General features: G+C 33.5%; 1 long non-coding RNA gene across 3 annotated transcripts; it reads right to left on the reverse strand.

Annotated features, from left to right (window-relative positions):
• Positions 1-256: 256 nt before the first annotated feature.
• On the reverse strand, positions 257-23,117 carry LOC133198872 (uncharacterized). 3 transcript variants are annotated; one of them, XR_009722635.1, is made up of 6 exons: positions 22,972-23,117; positions 20,072-20,167; positions 14,371-14,476; positions 14,060-14,157; positions 2,750-2,822; positions 257-798 (listed from the first exon to the last, which is right to left on the reverse strand). It is a non-coding gene; the product is annotated as an uncharacterized LOC133198872 (long non-coding RNA). The 3 variants fall into 3 exon arrangements; XR_009722634.1 differs by lacking the exon at positions 2,750-2,822; XR_009722636.1 differs by lacking the exons at positions 257-798; positions 2,750-2,822 and adding an exon at positions 5,775-5,862.
• Positions 23,118-24,531: the final 1,414 nt, after the last annotated feature.

Below are 24,531 nucleotides of genomic sequence, written 5' to 3' on the forward strand. Positions count from 1 at the left end.
TTGAAAAAAAAAAAATGATAGTTTAACATTTATTATTAATACCATACCAAAGCACAAGATAGTGCACTTCTTACATAATCCAATGATTCATGCTGTGATTTTACCTATTTAGATGTTTCTTATTTACAGTTCAGTATACATGATATACCAGTACAATGTGACACTAACCTAGTATCAGTTAAATGGATCATTACTATTCTGTTTTTAAGAAGTTTGCAGGGTAAAAAGTATAATAAAATAAAATTGTTGATACATTTATTGATTGCATATGCTAAAAACTTTTATAAAATATCAAACATTGTATCATAACAGCTTTTACAAATTAATTCAATACATTCAAAGGTACAAAAATCAAATTATTTTCATCCACAGTTTTATCATATTCAGTTGAACAACAGCTGAATTATTTCACAATATCCAAAATTGGACAATAATAGTTTCTAATCTAGCTAGACAACAGGAAATTTTCATTATTACTTAAATTACATGAAACTATTGAAGTCTGTGAGCTACAAATTATATCTAAAAATTATACACATTTTAACAAGTGTTTACAGTTTAGTGTATTTATTATACACAAATGATGACTTAGTAAGACATACTAGTAAAGTCCACAGATTGACTTCCAGATTTCAGCTCAAAGGCTTGAAGATTTTTAGTGGCTCTTTCATCATTTTTTTTTCACTGAATATTTTCATTTTTATTTTCAAGACGCTGTTTTTGTTGAGGTCTTTTAGCAGTTTGATGCAATCCAAGAACTCCAAGGGCAATTTAAGAACTCCTGAATTTCTTTCTTACCTGGAAAAAATAAAAATTTAAAATATATTCAACTTACATGAAGAAAACTAGTAAAACTAGTGATAATGTAATAGACCTTTCAGATGTTCCAAAGCAGCTACATGTATCTAATTAAAAAATATAAAGTTTGAAGTATTTAGAGTCACCTGTATTCTGAACAAGGGATATGTGTATTTGACAGACCGATGAATGAATAGACTGATCACTATAGAGCACCTTAGTCTTTTTTCAATAATCTTTATATTAGTGAAAATCAAATAGGAACTAGAGTGTTTCAAGGAATGTATATAACACCTGCTAGGTATCATCATTAAAGAGGTAAATAAATCTAAGAGTGGTCAGCTATTAATTTAATATTAGCATGGAGGTTCATGCATTTGCCTGCAAGGAAAAAAAAGGATCCAAAAGTAAAAGACTGGGATAGAATCTGGCAATCAAAGAAAATATGGTTCCCCAGTCCTCAAATGAATAATTTAATTGAAATTATGAGGAATAACTATTTATCATTTTATTAATACACATGTAGGTGCTTCCAACAATCCTCGGAGGAAAGGAATTTCAGACTGTCTTTACTTTAATTGACGTCACTTTGTCAGTCAACACGATTCATTGTGGAATACTGATCCCAATGTATTTTCATAGTATTTAAATATAAGTTTGTGTGGTAACTGAATTTCATACAGTTTCAAAGTATAGTATCATGAGCTCAAAAACATATATAAATGCTAATTATCAAAACCCTGCCTCTCAAAATTTTGGAGATATAAGGTGTGACAGACGGACAGACAGACACCAGGTAAAGTGATCTCTAAGTGTCGTTCTGCTCTGCAGTTGACACAAAAATGAAAGTTAGTCAATTTTTGACAATGTATATCACTTCAGTGATGAAAGGAATGCTGAAGTGGTAAGTCTATCCTAATTCTTTGAAAATACTGCAACCCCATTGGTCAGAATATAATACATATGCTGTCCAGCGTTAATATCATTGGCATAAAGCAGCACAAAACACAATTTGATTGGATGGTGCAACTTGTTTTTCTAGGGGGCGCTGTTGCAACCCTGGAAAAGAAAACAGGACTGGGGCTTGCCCCTAGGGGGCACTTACTGACCGGAAGTAAACAAACAACAGAAATAGCAATACACTAGAAATATGTCCATAGGACATGTATGCCCGCCGAGTGTATAGTAATGCAACATGAAATTTTGTGTTAGTGTATGAAGTTTGATGAGAATATCTTGAAAAGTTTCTTTAAAATTGAAATTGAAATCTAAAAAAAAAATGGATATAGATGATAAATTCTCACCAAATTATGTATAGATGCATAGCCTTAGATATCAATATTTTAAATGGTTTTAAAACCATGCAAAATGCAAATTGAAGGAAAGTGAGGTCAAGGTCACAGGAAAGGTCAAAAGTTTTTGAAATAGTTGAATAGGTCTTACTAATTATATATGTATCAGCATATTAAGTTTGATAAAAAATATCTTGAATGATTTCTTTAAAACGGAGCTAGTCACAAGCGTGGCGCCATGGTTAGAGCGTCTGCTCTAGAGTCGCGAAGTAAGGAGTTGATCCTAATGTCGCAGGTTTGAATCCCACTGTGGGACATGGAGACCAGTCCTTCGGATGAGACCTTATAAACCAAGGTCCCGTGTCACAGTAGGTGCTGGCATGAAAAAGACCCCTCACTGCTCAATGGCCATGAGTGCAGAGTATAGGACAGAATTTGCAGCTTTCCACTGGCAAGTGGTGGCATCTCCATATGAGTGTAAAATTCTCGAGAGGGACTGCAGATTACCTGTAATGATTGACCAAACTCCCTACTAGGCTTTAAACTCTACATTCTTGACCTGTATTTCGTCAAATTCCAGTTAACTAAGGTAAAATTACTTATTGTTAAAACTTAAATGATTTTTTTTTTTTTTTTTTTTTTTTTTTTTTTTTTTTTACCTGAGCCAGATTTTTACTTTTCTTAAAAGTGTTTGTATTTGACTGTTGGTTCCACCTATCTCAAGGAAATGATCTGTAAAAGTAAATGTTAGAAATCATACTCTGTTCTCTATCTACTATAATCATGAGAAAAGGTGTTGAAAACAAGAAGTCTGTGAGCCAATGCTCACTAATAATACCCCCGCTCTGATGTGAATACACAAGTTCAGTTATGGACAAACACAGTGATAACCAGGAAATTGACATCGGATTTGTAAAAACTGAATCCCAGCATATGGCATGCCTAAACAAAGAAAAAATTTCAAGCACCTGCGATGAGTAGTTGCTTAGAAAACTACGACCAAAATTTATTATGTATGGTACGGACAGACGCACGGATAAACAGGAAGTTGACATCAGATTTGTTCCAAAAATGAATCCTATTATATGGCATGCCTAAACAAAGATTGTGCTAAAATTTCAAGCATCTGCAATGAGTAGTTGCTGAGAAAACTACGACCAAAATTTGTTATGTATGGTACGGACAGACGCACGGATAAACAGGAAGTTGACATCGAATTCATACAAAAATGAATCCCACCATATGGCATGCCTAAACAAAGAGTGTGTTAAAATTTCAAGCACCTCTGATGAGTAGTTGCTGAGAAAACTGCGACCAAAGTTTGTTACGGACAGACAGACAGACAGACAGACAGACAGACGGACACACAAGGGTAAAACAGTATACCCCCCTCTCCTTCGGAGCGGGGGTATAATTAACAGATGGAGATAAAATCAGCAGTCATATTAAAGGCTTTTTTCAATAATCAATTTATTAGTGAAAATCATAAAAGTATAAGGCAAAACGGAAAAATAAATGTTGTCATTAATTAACCTTGCATATCTCTACAATTTTCTAATAAGAAAATTATACCCGATAGATGCAATATAATCACCCTTTGCCTGCCCCTAAATTAAATATGAAATTTTGATAGATTTTGATCTAGTAAGCAATTATTTAAAAAAAGGTTCTTTTAGAGGTGCCTAGGGTCGAAATTCATAAAAAAAAAAAAAACCTACAAAAAACGTGAAAACCTATTTCTATCATACTGGTTTATATTTATTACAAATGTCCTCATAGTCAGCATAGCCCAGAACGATAGACCGCAGACTCTCACCATGAACATTTTTAGTGTCCTGGTTCGAAACCATTTGTTGGCACATTTTTATTTTTTCAAACTTTTTACCTGTATAAACACTAAAGAAAGAGTGCACTTATGGGCCCCGGTAAAATGTGAAAAAATGAAGAATTAAATAAAGCATAATTTTCCATCTCAGATCATTAATTGATATCTAAACCATAAGATTCAACAAATTTTATCGCTGAAATTCATGAATATACAAAGAGCAAAGCCATACAATGTGGTAGGGGGTCAGCCGACATTCGTGATTTTCTATAGTAAATCGAGGACGGTCATTCATTTCAAAGCTTTTGTTTATTGTCAGCCTAACATTGTACAAACTTGTGCGATTGACAAAAAATGCATTATACATTTACAAAACTTGTGTGAAAGTAGGAAATTTGTACATGATTAGGCTTGTACTTAAAATATTAAAAATGTATGAAAAGTTCAATGTTTTTCCTATAACAAGCAAGAGCTATTTACCTGTATGACCTATGTTGAAACCACCCGTGGAATAAATTATTTAAAATACTGGTAGTCACGTGAGTTCTACCCAGGTAAACATTCCTCAAAGATGCTCACTGTAAAACATAGCCACGTTTCATATCATTATATCGAAGTCAAGCCGCATAGAGAAGTTTGTATGTATTTGGTTTTAGGAACACGGGATGGTTAGGAGAGTTTAGTGTCGTTAAAATGTCATCATAAATAAAAGTTTCAAACATTTTTAACATTCATGCCAGACAATGGTACTGGTATTGAAAGCCACCTAAATACACTTTTTTTCATTTTAAAATTTACAGGAACTAATGTTAATACTTATTGTATTATTTCAAATGCAAGCATGCAAATTTCTTAATTTGATCACTATGGATACAGGTATCTATACAACTTCATTCGATTTTTTTCTCGGGTAAAATAGCACAAGAAGTATCATTCGGCAAACGCACCTGTCAATGATCCACCATCAGATTGTTCAAGTGTCTGATTTAAATGTCTCCTCCCCTTGATTTAAATAAACGAAACTCAAAATAGGTTCGGTACGACTTTTCCGGATTTGGAGTATCTATAGGCATTTAAAAAACTTCATTTGTTTCAAATCCATGCTGATTTAGGTGATGTTTTAATGTGATTTTAATTAGAAATGTCCACTTGTGTTTAACTATTACCAGAAGAGAACAATTTGGTAATACATTCTAAAGTAATACGGCACTGAAAAAGGGCCCATTAAGCATTGCTTAAGTGCACTTGTCCTTTGATTTTTTAATACAGGCTTTTGCATTTTACTTAATATATTTTCTTCCTTAAATACATGTTTGGTGTTGATATAAAAGACATCTATGGAAATGCACATCATAAATTCTCTTGAACTAAACGCAATCAACCGGAACTAAACCTCATTGTAAGCACACTTTGTTCGAGGACATGAATCATTCACTTTGTGTTACTCGATACTGCAGGTGTCACGAAAAAAAATCATGCCGAGCAATAATTGCTGTGTTTGCCTTTCAAGAACATAATGACGTGTAATAGTACTGTTGTGCCAGTGGGAGAGATACTGTTCTATGCAGAGTAGATGCAGTTCATTCCTCGGGAAAAATGTGTGCATTGGCGATATGTTATGCTAAAAATGCATGAGGGTTTTCAGATTAGAAAAGAATGTGGTAAGGTCAGTTAAGGTTTTATGTCCCGTTGCCATTACTCAGTCAGACATCAAGAATGACCCTCAAACAAAGGATGTATCATTCTGTAAATACTGAGGTAGGATCACATGAACACACAGTTGAGTAGAATGAAATATATCGAGATAACAATCAGTATTCAAGCTCAAAAGCCCATCAAAAATACAAAAACACGGACCTCCAAAACATCAGAGGTGGGATCAGGTGCCATGGAGGAGTGAGCATCCCCTGCAGACCAGTCACACCCGCTGTGTGCTCCTTGTCACGACTGGGAAACAATGGAAAAATCCATACACAATTCAGTGTGTAAATAATGGCCTAACAATAAGTATGAAAAAGGTCAGTCAGCATTTTACTTAATGATAAATTGTATTTGCTGACAAGGTCATTGTATCGACCATAGAACTTACAAAATGATGACTTTAAACAAGACAGCTGATATTCTTGTTTCAGCAATTTGTTTGTCAATAACTTACCTCATTTTAAAAATTGTTCATACATAGAGGATGCTCTTGCGTATCGAATCAACTGAGAGATATAAACCCCGTATGCAGGTGATGAAGGTATATTGCTGAATAAGTAAGGGAAGTTGACGATTGAAAAGTTAAAGTAATCACGTTTATCATAAAGCTTGGTTGTTAGATTACCATTAATGTAGAACTAAAGCAATACATGAGAAACAAGAAACTACACATGTGACCTAAAGTCAGTGACCGGAACATATATCGATAAGCTTTTTCTAAAGACTGAAACCAATATTGGTCCTATAGGTCATCTCATATTTTTAACTAGAAGTGTTCCTTTGATATACTATATTTTACTTAATTTCTATAGACTTACTATACCCTGAAAAAAAAGGAAAACAGGAACTACCTGTTTAAATGACCCGACCACCAAGGCTAATCTAAAGTTTGTCCCTACCTACCTGAAAAACAGACTGCCTCGGGCAGTCAGTAATTTCCAACTCTGGTTATGAGATGCTAAATGTTTAATATTTACAATTAAATGCTTATATTTACATTTTCAAATTCATGATAGATTGAGAAAGTCGATAAAATCATTTCTATATTATGTCTGTATACTGTATAGGGGGGAAATAACTCGCGGTGTTAATATTCGCTATATTCACGGTGTGAATAAATCCGTGAATTCAAGAAACAGTGAATAAGTTTCTCAATAACCTACATGTTATATTTGGAAATTTGAGAATAGGCTACGATAGGTAAATATACGTGCAGTGCATGGTCATTTCAGTAATTACGAATCGTACTTGTCATTCAATTATTTTAATTATCACGCTTGACATTAATTTAGATCACTCAGCAGATAATAACCTGTATTTGTAAAAAAAAAAAAAACTGTTTTAATAGCCAACGCTACATGTTTCATCAATCAAAACACTAGGGTCATGGGTTTTGAATACCCGTACGTAACTATGTTACGACGTGTATTTGTTACCTGCATTATCATGTTTTTATCGACATTTTGGTTTTAAAAAATCATTCAAATAACTATCGAACTTGCTGATGTATATATAAATCTACCCTGTTGTTCCTGAAGTGAATACATAATGCTGATTACTGCCTTCTAGCTATGCTATGGATTAAACTGATATAGACATTGAAGGGAGGTACATGTAACCTTTATTATATACCGATTCCGCAAATTCAACAAACCGCGATCGTGTCAGAGGAGAGAAAAACATGAAAATTACAACCCCTGAAATTAATCCCCTATACAGTACTTCAACCGAGAAATTAGTTGAAACTGGTTCCAGAAAAGAAGCTGAAAATGTTCAATAGTTTACAGACAATACTTGACACATGATGACTGAACAAAAACAGATAGCAATAAGTAATTTAAATGACTCAGGTGAATTATAACCTGTTCAATCTTAGATCCATCTTTTTTCTAATACGAGGGTTGATCCAAAAGTTCATGGAATTTAATTATTTCTAAAATTTGATGAAAGCAAACAATAGGCATATTTATAATATAGTCATTATGCAACAATACTGGAAAATTTCACCACATTCCAATTACCAATAAGGTCACATGAGCTTTCTGAACACTGATAGTTGTAAAATCCGGGGGAGACTTCGACGTAACGTCAAGTTAAGTATGTCATGTCATGTTATAGGAGCATCTCACCCTCATGTTCAATTCAACTAAGTAATTCTACAGAATATTCTGCCTTTTTCTCCTTTTTCTCTCAAGAAAAGCCTGGGTATCCTCTCACACCAATCGACTTATCTTTATATTACAATCATATTTCAAAAATACTCCCCATCTTTCCATATGATGTTCCAATTTCAGTAGCAAAGTCCAGCACAGTAAGTCAGCGGTCAACATCCATCAACGCTTAATTTGTCTACGAGAAAAACAGACCCTCCAAAAGCAGCCACACCTTTAATCAACCTTCATGGAAGTTCTATTGTTCTTAAATTTCTCACGCCACTGGAAAATCAGTTGCTAAATGCATTTTTCTCCAGCCTGTATCAGTAGAATACCCCTTTAAGTCAGAGTGTTCCTAAGATTTTAACAAAACTTGTAACTTGACTGAAATGTGACGTTCTCTAACAATTAAAAGATGAACAAGAAATCATCAACTAATAATCTAAATATCAAGTTAAATCAGTAAAACTCTCACAGACAGGTATATTAGTGGTCAAGCAATCGTAATAATGACAAAATTCTCATTTTATTTGCCACTTAGCGCAGGTTTTTTCTTATATCACGTATTAAGAATTAAAATGATAATGAACGAGTAAATGTCTCCCCTGCATTTTAAAACATCCTTTGCTATGGCAACTGCCATAAAGTTACTATCATTTATATTTAAAATATTTTTTTATTAAAAAAATTCAACAAGTGTCTATATTCTTATTTGTAATTTTCAACCACTTTCACTAATAAATAAATAAAATAAGAAGAAATTCCATGAACTTTCGGATCAATCCTCGTACATGCCAGTCATTAAATTTATATAATATACAGTATGCATAAGGGAGACCAAATGTATTATTACTGCATTAAGGAGACCAACCACTATCCATATGTAAATCAGTATTCAACCACTTTCACTAATAAAAAAATAAAATATGAAGAAATTCCATGAGCATTTGGATCAACCCTCGTACATGTCAGTCATTAAATTTATATAATATACAGTATGCATAAGGGAGACCAAATGTATTATTACTGCATTAAGGAGACCAACTACTCTCCACATGTAAATCAGTATTCAACTGCTTTCACTAATAAATTAAAATAAATATGAAGAAATTAGTGATGAGACATCGGTTAATTTTCATAATCGATCATCGGTTGGAATTGGTTACTGTCTCTGATGCGATTTCACCGATTATAATCGGATTTCTTCATAGTTTTGTATACAAAAAGCAGACTATTACAATAATTTCATTTATTTCTTTAACATGAATATATAAAATACATAATATATTATTTTCTTTGTTGTTTTGCTTCTTTTACACTTTCTAGACCTAAAAATATTTACAGTGGACACCCAACATGGCTGCCTAGCGGCAGAAAACGAACTTCAAAAAGTTGTGGGGGGAATTGATCACCTTTTATATTTAAGGTAAATGTTGACTAAGTTGCATATTTTATATCTCAAATAAAAGATACAATTAACATTTTTTGAATAAAAAGAATCAGCTGATTGATCAAACCAAAGAGCAAACACAGATTTGGCAGAAAAAAAATTCACCCGGGGGTAAATTGAATGGGTCGGTCGGGTTATTACAGGAAACAAAAATATTTTTTTTAGGCCCTATACAGTCAAACTTGACATAGCGGTCACCTTTATCCAGTGGTCCCCTGTCCTATGCGGTCATTTTATTTCCTCCCAATGAATTTTCCTATATAATGTAACTCTATTAAGCAGTCACCTGTGTAACGCGGTCAGCGGTTGTCAAATTTCATGTAAAATTGCTGTTTTACCTCGTATATAGTGGCTATTTTGTCCGATCACGTGACCAGACCTAAAGTCAGGTGACTTTCAATTTTCTCACTAATGTAAATAATTGGTTCATGGAAAAAATAATTGGCCTTATTAAAAACCATTTAAAATATTGGAAAATTTATTAATTTTTTTTAACAAAACAAAACAAGGGTGCTAGTGACCGAAAAGGTTATAAGGAAAATGGACGTACGAGAATCTTAATCTTATTGAATTGGAATCTGGTTTAAAAAATTCTGAGTGATACACAAGGCACCCTTATTTACCTATTCATTAATGGAGACAATAATTAGTTGTTTTCTAATTGTTAGTTCACGTTTGGCATGCCCAACTCCGATAGGTGTAATTGTGTAAACGCATGACAGGCCGTTTTTAACACATAGGAAACATATTATTTGTAGAAACCCTAATTAACTGTGTTTGTTTACACAATGTGTTCTGATTATCATGATTTTCAACTAGGTAAGATGACCGTTAGGATTAGTCACGCTTCATTGCTCACAACACCTGTGAATTTCATATATCAATTTGTATTATGGACTGCTTTGATAAACTGAGAATATTATAACTTGTCTGTTTGTTATGCTACAATTTATGTACAGTGGCGCCTCGTTTATCCGGACGCCTCTGTCCCCAACGAAATCGTCCGGATAATTGAATCACATCTCAAAAAGCACTCGCTCAGCATGTACATTGTATATATGCACATTCTTGTTTCAAATGTGACAGCAAAGAAAAAAAACTTCTAAATTATATTTTAGTTTATTGTTTTAAAAGCAGTAATTGATTAAAGAAAAAAATATGTTAAAATGTAATTTACACAATAAAAAAAATGGATGGGCAATTTTATGCTGAGACCTCCTATTTTACCGGTAATTCGCCTTCTCTTTGGCCTGTAACTTTATGGGCTGAGCAAATTTTGATCTACAGTTGTTTTATTCAGCCATATATTATAATTATTGAAGCTCATATGATATGACAGAACTGTTCAGCATCATCATTAAAAATATTTTTTGCTACAGACGCTAAGTTTGAATTTCGATCATTAAAAATACCTTGATAAACGTAATCAACTTCTGTACGTAATGCCAGTTTTATATATCTTTTCTAAAGCAATGGACGTTTGTAAACGGTAGAACATTAAATAGAGATATTTCTTCAGTTATGTACCTTTCTAAACTGTCTTGTGGGGAAAAAAGCATTTCAAATACATTTACGTTTTTTAGAAATGGAAAATAGTATTTTAAACTAACGCAATCAACACATGATCAACATGATAAAGAGCATTACGAAATCGCTTGTTATTTATTGTTCATTTTATTTACAACTCTCCAAAATTCTCATGAATTTACCGATGTACATACGGTTAGCAATATGATTTTGAACAGATTATTATTTAATTAATGCACAGTGTAAGCTAAATATTAAAGATATACGTGTGATTGAATTAGGGTAAACACATGCTAATTATAGACGCTATTGTTTGTAGGTCACAGGGAACCGCCTTCAAACTGACTGCATGACCAATGTTTTTACAACAATTAACACAAATGCAAGCGAAGTGTGAAAAAAATCGTTTTTTGAAAAATTACCGTCCGGATAAACAAGTCATTTTTCAATAAACTATTACGTTTTGTAGTAGAAATTGACCGTCCGGATATGGAACGCGAATTTCCAGATTAATGAGACAAAATAACGTGGAAAAAATTGGTTCCCAAAATATATCGTCCGGATGGTGAAGCGTCTGGATAAATGGCGTCCGGATAAACGCGGCGCCACTGTATTGTTAAACATACAATTATCAAGACTAACTAAACTTGATATTTTAGAGGCAGTTTAGATAAAAAATAGAATTTATTTTATTCATGACATAACATGATAATGTAATTCTATAATAAAAGAAAGTTTTGTTGTTGTTTGGAGGGAGGATAATCAGTCTGGTCGAACCCCCGAACGGGGGTAAACGGAAATGGGAAATCCATACCCCCAAACGGGGGTACGAGCATACGCAGATGCTTAAAAATGTGCGTATTTCACGCAAAAAGTAGGGGTTTACAAAAATCGCCGGTGCAAAGTAACGGATTATTTGGCAAATGTAAAACCACTCGGAAATGATAGATTAAAGGTGTTTTTAGAGTTTGTATTTTACAAAAATACAACTTTATTGTACAAATCGGGATTTATTCACTGGCAAAGTTGGCGATCTTTTGCTCCTTGACATGCAGGTATTTAAGATAAAATATTCGATAAACAGACATAAGCAACTAATATTAAATTGAAATTATAAAAAAAAATGTATTATTCTACCATATTTCTTTTATTTTCGTAATAAAATGCAAGAAAAAATGATGCTAATATCGATTTATTTATGATCGTGGGTTTCAGTCCGCGTTTCCTCTGACTAGCAATCGACGGTCTTTATCATCGATAATCATGCCCAGGAAGTGTAACAAAAATACATATAAAAATAAAATTCAAATGAAATCTATCGTATTTATTGTCTTTTATATCTTATAAGAATTAAATAAAATGTTTGGCAACTTGTTGTAGTTTTTTTTTTATAAATACGATTGTTTGGGGAAAACACGATCATATCTATTTTTATTTAAATCTAGATTCTAAATTAATATTTTCCTCATTCTTAGAATATTTTTCCTTGTGATTTACGTTCCATAATCCTAATTGAGACGTCCTACAAAATAATAAATAATTTCATGAAATGACGGAAAATATTTTGTTATTCCTACATTATAAATTCAAACTATGGAAAACTTAACCTGTTAATTTTTTTCTGTTGATATTTTACCAAGTTCATAGCAGAAATAACATTCTTATCGATCTTTTTCCTGTGATCAATGACATAGGCAAGTTTGTTTATATTGGATACGGCAAGAGTTACTGTTCTTGCGCATTGCATGACGGGACGGAAAACCCTCGTTTGGGGGTATACCCCCGTTCGGGGGTTCGACCAGACTGATAATGCAATACCCTTATTAGACTCAATATATTTTTTGTTGGAGTCATCAAATTTATCTTGAACTTAATCTTGAGATTATTTAAATTTTTAAAAAATCTAACTGAGACCATTGATGTCCAAAACACATCTTTCTTTAATATTCTATGATGTACTATTTTTAAAACACAAAATTAACATAACTTGGAAAAGAATTTTTCTTGAAAAAAAGATGAACCTCTTTTCAATGGTCACCTCTCTATAAAGGTCACTTTTAATGGTTCCCGCAGGTGACTGCTTAATACAGGTTTGACTGTATATGCATCTTCGGTTCTTAATCACCTCTGCTTCGTGCTAGTTGGCTAGTATCAGATGCAGATGCCATTTTCTTTCATTAAGAAGAAATAAATTTTAAACCAGAAATGGATAATTCCGGAATGTATTGTATTAGAAGTATGTTTCCGATGATCGACTATGAAAAACTATAATCGATCATCGGAATCGGTAGCATTTTTTGTCGACAATCGATGTTTTCTGATTATTGGTACAACACTAGAAGAAATTCCACGAACTTTTGGATCAACCCTCGTACATGTCAGTCATTAAATTTATATAATATACAGTATGCATAAGGGAGACCAAATGTATTATTACTGCATTAAGGAGACCAACTACTCTCCACATGTAAATCAGTATTCAAAACTTGAGATTTTAATACTCTAATAATTAACATGTTTAGTTACATGAACTAAATCTATTTACCTTTGTCATAACACAAGAACTGTTTTACATTCAGCCAACTTTAACATTACACATGCATACAGTGTATGCCATGCATTAGGAAGACCAGATGCATTATTTCAACATTAAAGAAACCAACTACAATGGAACAATTAGACAGTATTCCAAAATGTTCATTCCAATACCATAGTAATTTCCCTTAATTTGTTTGTATTTAGATGACTTAAATCAATTTATCTCAGCCAGAATTGGAACAAAAAAGCTAATCATAAAAGTGGCCAAACACATGAACAGACAGATGGACATGATGATTCCTATGCTTATATTCACCCAAAGTTGCCAAAGTAGAGCAGATGCAGTGGTTAGAGCGTCTACTCTAGAGTCGCGGAGAAAGAAGCTGATCCTTACATCGCGAGTTTGAATCCCACTGTGGGACATGGAGACCAGTTCTTCAGATGAGACAGAGGTATTAACCGAGGTCCCATGTCACAGTAGGTGCTGGCTCGATAAAGATCCCTCAATGCTCAATGGCCGTAAGTGCTGAGTATAGGACAAAAATTTGCAGCTCTCCACCGACAAGTGGTGGCGTCTCCATATGAGTGAAAAATTCTCAAGAGGGACGTTAAACAACAAACACTATACACCCAAAACTTTGTTTGCAGAAGATTTTGTGATACATGCTTTACAAGTATACATATTGTTCTTAAGGGAATAAAAATGCTATAATATATCATTAAGGAAAGCAACTGATGTTAAATGTGCACTTCTAATTGAACTAAACAAAATTACCCTTTGTCAGAATGTAGATTTATAAACAGGAAGGCTGTTTTTCTTCATTTTTTCCATGTCAGATTCAGACTGTTCTTGAAAAAATTCTGGCATACACCCTGTAAAAGTGAACAGTGCAGATAATAAAGAGCTTCTAAATAAACTGCATAATATTTAAATGATCCACTTAAAAGGGATAACAAACGCATTTAACTCCATCAAGGAGACCAATTGATATCCATATATATATAAATCAGTACATGTATTTTAATTGTGATATTTTAATATCCTAGTAATTTACATGTTTAGTTTCATGAAATAAATCTATTTACCTTTGTCCAATGACCAATGAGCACAAGCACTGATTTTTCCTCTTTTTTTCTTAACGGAATCACCAGGGCCAGTCTGGGGTCCATATGATTCTGGCATATGTACACTCTGTAAAATGCATATTTGTACCATGTACAGGCATATGAACAATATTTCTATACTACATACATCCATCATTAAACTTTAGTTAATAATCTTTTTTTTCCAAAATTCATTATTCATATATAGTGTTTTGCTGTTAGCAAAATTCAACAAAAACTATACCATATATATACTTGCCTATAAGGTGGTCCACCTATAAGTCAGTTGTATTTTTTGAGGTTATTTTGGAGGGATTTGCTATTGACTCGCTTATAAATCGGTACAACAATTGACAATTTCAAATCAATGCTCTGATGTTTTAACCTGGTTTCAAAATACTAATCTTTTTATGACTCACCTATAAGTTGGACATAGAGTATATACAGTACCTGCATTATACATGCATTAGGAAGACCAAATGCATTATTGCAATATTAAAGAGACCATTGTGGCAAATGAAATCAATGTATGAATTGTATTCAAAACTACGGGTGTACTAATTTGTCTGAAGTATATCATGATATAATGTGATACACAAAGACTTTAACAGGATATGTACATATACCCACATGCCTAAATGTAACAACAGTTTAAAAATGATTAATTTTTTTTTTTTTTTTTTAAATTTCACTGTTTAATTTATGAAATATAAAATATTATTTAAAACCTACATTTATTAATATTGTGGGTCATCACCCCATTTTTTGTGAAGGAATCATGAAAGGCATTGTAATTTCAACTTGCTCACAGAGCAAGTTTTACAAAGAGGACCAACTCTTTATTCAAAATTTAGTTTACATACTTAATTTTTTAACAATTAAGTTTAATGGGTTTAAAAAACTTCAAACTAGGTCAAAATATTTTGCTTTCTTAATATGGACAAGAAATGTTCTTTTGCTTAAAATCACCTAACTTCAGATAAAAAAAAAAATGCACTGTGCTCGTCCTCTTCAAATGCCTTGTTTGTAAATAACTGATAAAAGGTATATCTCACAAATGCTTCGTTATTACAAATGTCTTACAGTAAATATATGCATCACCACAACTTATTTCATTAGTAAGAATAAACCCTTAAGCAATGAATATAAATGCTGAAAAGTGGTGCATTGTTAGGAGTTGATCCTACTACACAAGTTTTGAGATTATCTCCATTGGTGCACTCTTTTGTTACAGAGGGGAGTTTTGTTTCCACGTTAGCAGGCAGGTGGGACAGTGGCATCTCAATATGAGTAAATGCTGAAATGATACATCGTGATATGTAGGTATATAGGGTTGGGATAATACACAGACCTTATGATATGATACATATAAAATTTCAAAATGATTTATGAATCATGATTGTCAAATGTCAATAAATAACACAATAAAGTAGATTCATCATTTAGTGTAATGGCTAAGCATTTAGATTTGTTGTGTTTCTCATATATTGAAACTTTGAATGACACAGTTTGAAAACAAGCTGTCTTCTCTGTAGTAGCGGCACTAGCTAGTGAAGAACCCAACATGTTCCAAAACTCGTAATAATGGCCTGATTTGAATGTGTAAGATACAGTTGCAATGCCAACCATGCCGAAATTTTCATTTGTTTATTTTTTAGTTATTTTATGAACCAGCAATAATTAGGGCTGCATCAAATATATCAATACATATCTAGATTAATGAATATATTGTATCAAAAACAAGAGGCCCATGGGCCACATCGCTCACCTGAGCACATTGGCTAGGAAAAAGCACAGATCACTTCAGTATTGAAAAGTTTAAAGGGGAGGGGGCTTGGATTTTGAACTACCTGAGGATGCTCCCATATCAATATAACAAGTGGCTTTACTGTTCTTGAGCAAAAGATTTTTAAAGATTTTTTTCCTATATATTCTCTTGTTAAAAATTTGATCCCCCATTGTGGACCCTCCCTAACCCCCCCCCCCCCCCCATCATTTGAACAAACTTGAATCTACAGTACCTGGGGATGCTTCCATATCAATATGACTAAACATGGCTTTTCTGTTGATGAAAAGATTTCTTCCTATATATTCCTATGTAAAAATTTGATCCCACATTGTGACCCCACCCTACCCCTGGAGTTTATGATTTGAACAAACTTGAATCTACACTACCTGAAGATGCTTCCATACCAATATGACAAAACATGGCTTTGCTATTCCTGAGAAGAAGATTTTTCAGGTTTTTTCCCTATATATTCCTATGTAAAACTATGATCCCCCATTGTGGCCCCTTCCTACCCCCAGGGGTCATGATTTGAACAAACTTGAATCTACACTACCCGAGGAAGCTTCCATATCAATATGACAAAACATGGCTTTGCTGTTGACCTGAGAAGAAGATTTTTCAAGTTTTTTTTCCCCTATATATTCTTATGTAAAACTGTGATCCCCCATTGTGGCCCCACCCTACCCCCAGGGGTCATGATTTGAAAAATCTAGAATCTACACTACCTGAGGATGCTTCCATATCAGTATGACAAAACATGACTTTGCTGTTCTTGAGAAGAAGATTTTTGAAGTTTTTTCCTATGTATTCCTATGTAAAGCTTTGATCCTCAATTGTGGCACCACCCTAACCCTGGGGGTCATAATTTGAACAAAGTTAAATCTACACTATCTGAGAATGCTTCCATATCAATATGACTTAACAAGGCTTTGCTGTTCTTGAGAAGAAGATTTTTCAAGTTTTTTTTTCCTGTATATTCCTATGTAAAACTTTGATCGCCCCTTGTGGCCCCACCCTACCCCGAGGGGTCATGATTTGATACAAACTTGAATCTTCGCTACCTGTGGATGAATCCACATCAATATGACTAATTGTGACTTTGTTGTTCTTGAGAAGAAGATTTTTCAAGATTTTTTTCTACATATTTCTATGTAAAATTTTGATCCCCCATTGTGGCCCCACCCTACCCCTGGGGGTCATGATTTGTACAAAATTAATCTACACTACCTGAGAATGATTCCATATCAATATGACTAATTGTGGCTTTGTTGTTCTTGAGAGAAAGATTTTTAAAGGTTTTATTCCTATAAATTCCTGTCAAATTTTGATCCCCCATTGTGCCCCCCCCCCCCCCCCCGGGGGTCATGATTTTGTACAAACTTGAATCTACACTACCTGAGGATGATTCCATATAAATTATGATTAATTGTGGCTTTGTTGTTTTTAAGAAAAACAATTTCAAGATTTTTCCTACATATTTCTATGTAAAACTTTGATCCTCCATTGTGGCCCCACCCTACCCCTGGGGGTCATGATTTGAACAAACTTGAATCTGCACTACCCTGAGGATAATTCCATATCAATATGCTTAATTGTGGCTTTGTTGTTCTTGAGAAAAAGATTTTTAAAGATTTTTTCTATATATTCCTATGTAAAACTTTGATCCCCCCTTGTGGCCCCACCCTACCCCGAGGGGTCATGATTTGATACAAACTTGAATCTTCGCTACCTGTGGATGAATCCACATCAATATGACTAATTGTGACTTTGTTGTTCTTGAGAGGAAGATTTTTCAAGATTTTTTTCTACATATTTCTATGTAAAATTTTGATCCCCCATTGTGGCCCCACCCTACCCCTGGGGGTCATGATTTGTACAAAATTAATCTACACTACCTGAGAATGATTCCATATCAATATGACTAATTGTGGCTTTGTTGTTCTTGAGAGAAAGATTTTTAAAGATTTTATTCCTATAAATTCCTATGTCAAATTTTGATCCCCCATTGTGCCCCCCCCCCCCCAGGGGTCATGATTTTGTACAAACTTGAATCTACACTACCTGAGGATGATTCCATATAAATTATGATTAATTGTGGCTTTGTTGTTTTTAAGAAAAACAATTTCAAGATTTTTCCTACATATTTCTATGTAAAACTTTGATCCTCCATTGTGGCCCCACCCTACCCCTGGGGGTCATGATTTGAACAAACTTGAATCTGCACTACCCTGAGGATAATTCCATATCAATATGCTTAATTGTGGCTTTGTTGTTCTTGAGAAAAAAATTTTTAAAGATTTTTCTATATATTCCTATGTAAAACTTTGATCCCCCCTTGTGGCCCCATCCTACCCCTGGGGGTCATGATTTGAACAAATTTGAATCTACACTATGTAATGAAGATCTCACCTAAGCTTCAACTTTTACAGCCCAGTGGTTCTTGAGAAGAAGATTTTTAAAAGATACCACTAAATTTTCTCTAATTCTTAATTATCTCCCCTTGAAAGAGGGTGTGGCCCTTCATTTGAACAAACTTGAATCCCCTTCACCCAAGGATGCTTTGTGGCAAGTTTGGTTGAAATTGGCCCAGTGGTTCTTGAGAAGAAGATGAAAATGTGAAAAGTTTACAACAACAACAACAACAACAAAGACGACAGACAACGGACAAATTTTGATCAGAAAAGCTCACTTGAGCCTTTGGCTCAGGTGAGCTAAAAATAACTTAATTCCAAAACATTTTGGGCAGGCAGTTTTTTTATGTAATTCTGTGAAAAAGTTGGGAATTTCAATCACCACATCTTCGCTAGCCAAGGGTTTCTGATACGCTACTCTCCTCATAAACCCTTGGCATACGGTGCTGACAAAAGACGGGATTGTTTTTGTCACGTGATCATGATTCTTACCAGGTACGCACAGATTGCGTCATCGAGAGAAATAAAAAGCGTATTTAAAAAAAATTTGTTTTTAAAAAATAATTAACAAGAAGGCATTGAGTTATGTTAATTTGTTATTTAAACATGTAAAAATGCAAATCTACATCTTCAGTATAGATTCTTAATCACATCTTTTGCACGTTGCTTTAGAAATTGGATGACACCATATTGCTATTCATAGAATGGCATGTTATCCTACGGATCATTGTTTACTTGCGTTTTACATTACCGATATTAAAGAGTCAAGATATATCCCGAACGCAAATATCGTCATTTACAAATCACAATTGCTGATTGGTCGAACGATGTCGATCAACTCCAATCACAACTTGAGAAAAAAATCTCAACTTTTTTTAACACCGTATGCCAAGGGCTTATGAGGAGAGTAGCGTATCAGAAGCCCTTGGCTAGCGAAGATGCAATCACCAAAGATTATATTTAACTGTTTTGAATTAAAACTGATCAAAAATGATATAATCATTAAGGAGGTAGCACATCTTAGATTATTATTACAAAATCATAAAAATACATAGACAACTTTACTTAACATGTTGATTTTACAGTCAAGAAAAGTTTGAATTTGAAGTGTAATTTTTAAAAACGGTGAGACAAAAAATTAAAAATGAGTAAAAAACAATTATTATTTTTATAAAATTCATGCATAATGATTTATAAGACTTTTTTGACAGAATTGTTAAAGAATTCAATATATTGCATATCGCATTAAAAATGTCAATCTTTTTTTTTTTTTTTTTTTTTTTGCTCAATACACAGCCCTAGCAAAAATGATATACAACAAGGACTTTGATTGGATTATTAACATTCATTCACTTGATCATAATTATTAACTGTTATTGCACTTTCATTTTCAAAATGTTTTAGGTACATTGTTTGTTCATTCTTTTGCATTGATATTATAATTTATAAAAGAGTATTTTAGCAGAAAAAATTATCAATTTACCTTTCTTGGAATAAAGACATGTTGACCCTTGAGCTGAGATTTTCTCTCTTTCCATAGATTTGTTACACTGGGGTCCACATGATTCTAGCAGAGACCCTGTAAAAAAGGACTTAACTATGGAAAAGCATGAAGAATATATGCCTATTATACATATCTTAAATTCTAATGAAAACAATGTTTTCTAATTAAGATCCATATATTTCTAATGATTGACATAATACAAATTCAAAATAAAATATGCATCTCTATATTATACACTGTACCTTAAGCAGACCAATTGCATTATTACATCCTTCAGGAGACCAGCTTAAATCAATGTTTGAGAACTACTTTTGAGAACAATAAATTTGTCTACTTTACAGTACTAAATGTACATGGAATCTATAGGATCATGTTACTTTAATTGACCTGCCTTAGTTCAACACAGTAATCTAACAAAGAAATTGAGCCAAAACAACATTTTAAGACTTTTTGAACAGTGCATGTTCCTATCATTTCAAAACCATTACCAGTAAAAATGCTAATATAGGAAAATGATGACAATTAATTAATATTGTACTTTCAGGTATATTAGATGAATTAATCTGATTCGTCAAGAAACATTTGTTAAAAAGCACTATTATCCGCTGAATAATGAAGCTACGCCCAGTGTCGCAACAGTCAACATTGCTTGACGACGGGTGATATTCCAAAAAATAGTGACAGTGACTGCGCAGATTTATGCGCTCAAGGTTCACTATTATTTGTATTTGTATAAAACATTCAGTATAATATAATAAATATTGCATGTAGTTGAGTGTAACATTGAAAATTTTCACCCCTCGAAAACCAAATATGTCAAAAAGGGGATGGGTTTCTTTTCCAGCTTCTACATAGTTTCGCCCCTGCAAAAACTGGTATAGACCTTGGAAATGTTTAAACGGGCTAAGAGAAATCAAATGCATCAAGAGTACTTTTATTGTTTTTACCCAAGTTGCATGCCAAAAAAGATTCAGAGAGACGTCACATAAAGTTAACGTTGATTTGAACTGAAGTTAGGGTGTCAAAAGTCATTCACGTCCAAAAGTGACATTGATCATGTGTGGTAGATAATAAACCCCTACGAGCTAAATATGCTGCCATAATCAAGTGAGGATCTTTCCCTAATCCTATATATAAATCCATTTACAATATTATATGCACTTAAGCAGCTGTTTATGACATTGTAAAATTATATAAACAAGACCGGTTTATATAATTTATATCAATTTATATAATTAATAATATAATTTATATAATTTTATCAAGATAAGTGTATGGGGTAGAGGGAGCAGACATTGAGAATCAATGTTGTCGGACCTCATGAAACTAAACTAACAGTCTTCCAAATAACCCGGGAGTCCAATGCCAGGGACCTGTTAAATTTGCAGCCGGGCATGTAAAAATTGCCAAATTACATGTCCGAAGAGGGCATATGTGAATCTTCTTTCATTGTATGATCTTTACTTGCCATTTATTCTGTCCTACCCCCATTATTCGCTTAAACCTTGCTGTATGCAATGTCGATGGATTGCCTGTCTACATTCTCGATACGACCTGTCAAATGATTGTCAATCTAATCATTGAAGTGTTTAGTTTAACCTATTTGTTTTCTCGAAGTTGCTTGCTAAATTACGAGATGTTCATCAATGCCACATACTGTGGCACTACAGTCATGATCCCATTTCTGAAATTCAGTTCAGCTAAACCGGCCAACAAATGACCAGCATGCAACTCAAAAGTTATTTATGAACAAAAACGCTTTAGAGAATGGCAATCACAGGCCATGGTTGGTTTACGACGCTGAAAAAATTAATATAAAACCTTTATACCTAATGGTTTTTTTTTTGTTGCACAATACTGGTAAATGTAAGAATTTTGAGTAGGACATGTACAAATTTGAATGGGCTGGGAAAAAATGATAGGTCTACATGCCCGAAGGGCATGTGCTGAAAAAGAATTGTTGTGAAGACTGAACTAAAGCGACAGCGCCGGGTGATCATATAAAGTCCCCTTTATTACATAATAATTTGGCAAATTATCAACACATCAAGCTAAAATTTCCAACATATCTTAATGGTGAGAATTTTTCTTTTTTAAGTTGAAACCTCGTGACCTGTGAAAAAAATGAAATTTGTATCCCATCTAAAGTCTTAAAATGTATCAAGGTAATTTTTCGATACAAATTTGCGGTTGGGGTTATAAATGAAGGATAAAACCAGAGACCTTGGAATGGAATACTCGGAAGTCTCTGGTTTTATTCTACCCCCAACTGGAAGTTGTATCCCATCTAAAGCCTAAAAATATATCGAGGTAATTTTCGAGGAATAAATGAGTGGTTTACAATAAAGAGGCTCGACCAGAGACGTCTGAAACGATTTATTTGACAAGAAAAAAGTCTCTTGAAGCGAACGATGTCATTTTAATAATTTAAAGTAGGTTAATGATTGATAATGATACATGAACAAAATACGAGCTTGAAGCGGGGGTGCCTGAAATTGAGTTAGACACCTTGTGGTAAAAATAAGTAGGGGTGCACCGTATATGAAACAAGTGCCTGTGATTGATAGTCTGAAATTTCTCTTCACCTAAATATTAAAAGCTTGCAGTGATCGCTATAAATCTATACAACAGTCAAGTTACATACGGTAAACTAACATAAAAACAAGATTACAACAGTCATGATTACAGAAGGTATATTTTGAAGACGCTAGGTCAGTAAGTGAATGTAAACAGGTAAACACACGTGGGACAGTCACCGCAAATAAATGAACCACAAAACGACTTATAACATTAAAATGTAAATATTCATATGCACACAGATTTTTGCATAATAATGATAATTTTTAAAAAGTGTAAATTAAAATATAAAATAAACAAACCTCAAACCTTGTAACAAGGCTTGTTTCCCTGCAATCTTATTCTGGTTCTGTGGGACTCACGTAGGACTCATGTGGGACTTATTTTCTCCGTCACGTCCGTGGGACTTGTTTTAGTATCAGCGTTCTGGTTCTCTGTCACTGAAAATGCAGGGAACCTGGCTGCGTTATTAACTCGTACACAGATTTGTTGATACGAATAAACCTATAAACATATATATACGAAATAAAATATTATCATAAAAAATGAAGAATTTCAAATTGCTTGAAAAATTATCTTTATGTAGTTTATCATAAATGGTTGTAATTGTTTATTAATTTCTATCTATCCATTAAAATTTGATACGTATATTGATCAGCTTTTAATATGTATCCGTCTGAACAATTATTGTTATGACACTCCCTGTCACATCTTCGTAGTTAAGCCTGTAAGCATGGTAAGTAGGAATCAATTTCAGTTGAAGGGGACCAAAACCAAACATTTTTCAGTTTCATTTGGTGGGGGGGGGGGGGGGGTATAAACCTTCAAATGATCATTTTATCTCTGTCACTGAACTGCTGAAAATAATGAAGGGAACTAGGCTGCGACAATGATTTGTTGACTGAATTAAAATACGAAATAAATTATCATACATACGAAATAAAATAATTTCATGAAAAAATGAAGAATTTCCAATTGCTTGAAAAAAAAAGAAGCTTTTCATGTATGTGATTTACAATAAATGGTTGTACTTGTATATTTTCTATATGTCCATTAAAATTTCATAGTATCAGTATTTCACTATTTGTAAACATTAACAATAATATTAAATAAATGTTACACTCACTGTGCATCTGACTGAGTTACTGTCACATCTTCATAATTAAACGAGAATATTCCCTTCCGTAAATATTGCTATATATATCTGAACCAATTAATCTTTCTTTGGTGAAAGAAAACCTCAGGGATGGAGAATAGGCCCGTACGTAATTTAGTTGGAGGGGGGGGGGTGAGCACAACCAAACAACATTTTTCAGTTTCAGGTTAGGGGAGGCTACAAACCAAAAATTTTTTAATAAGCAAAAGGAAAATACATTATCAGAGGTTATTATTGAGGGGGCCCAAGCATAAAGGAGCAAGGTTTCCTTTAGTATACCTAAATTTCAGCAAAATTACAGGGGGCCTGCCCCCCCCCCCCCCCCCGTTCCTTCAGCCATGTATTGTATCAAATCTGCTTCACCCTGATTCAGATTTTTTTACAGCATATATATTCTATTAGCAGAGGATCACATTATATTAATAAACAATTATTAAATTACAGCTATTTTTTTCTTACAGGGTCTGTTTCATTTGTACTATATCATGATGATCATGTCCTGCATGATGTTTACAGAAAGTTTAATTTAAATTTTTAAGCTCGAAATAGCTGCGTCAACTTTTGAGACTATTTTTTTTCTACGTTCGGCCTAATCTTTAAATATTTAATTTGTTTGTGGACTTGCATAAAAGAATTAAAAAATATAGGGGCCTATCATTTAACTTTATTTCGAATTTCCTTCAGGATTTTATATACCGAACTATAG

Source organism: Saccostrea echinata, unplaced genomic scaffold (assembly GCF_033153115.1).
Source record: "Saccostrea echinata isolate AGI-Se365-2 ecotype Australia unplaced genomic scaffold, CSIRO_AGI_Sech_v1 ptg000033l, whole genome shotgun sequence".
NCBI classification, from domain to species: domain Eukaryota; kingdom Metazoa; phylum Mollusca; class Bivalvia; order Ostreida; family Ostreidae; genus Saccostrea; species Saccostrea echinata.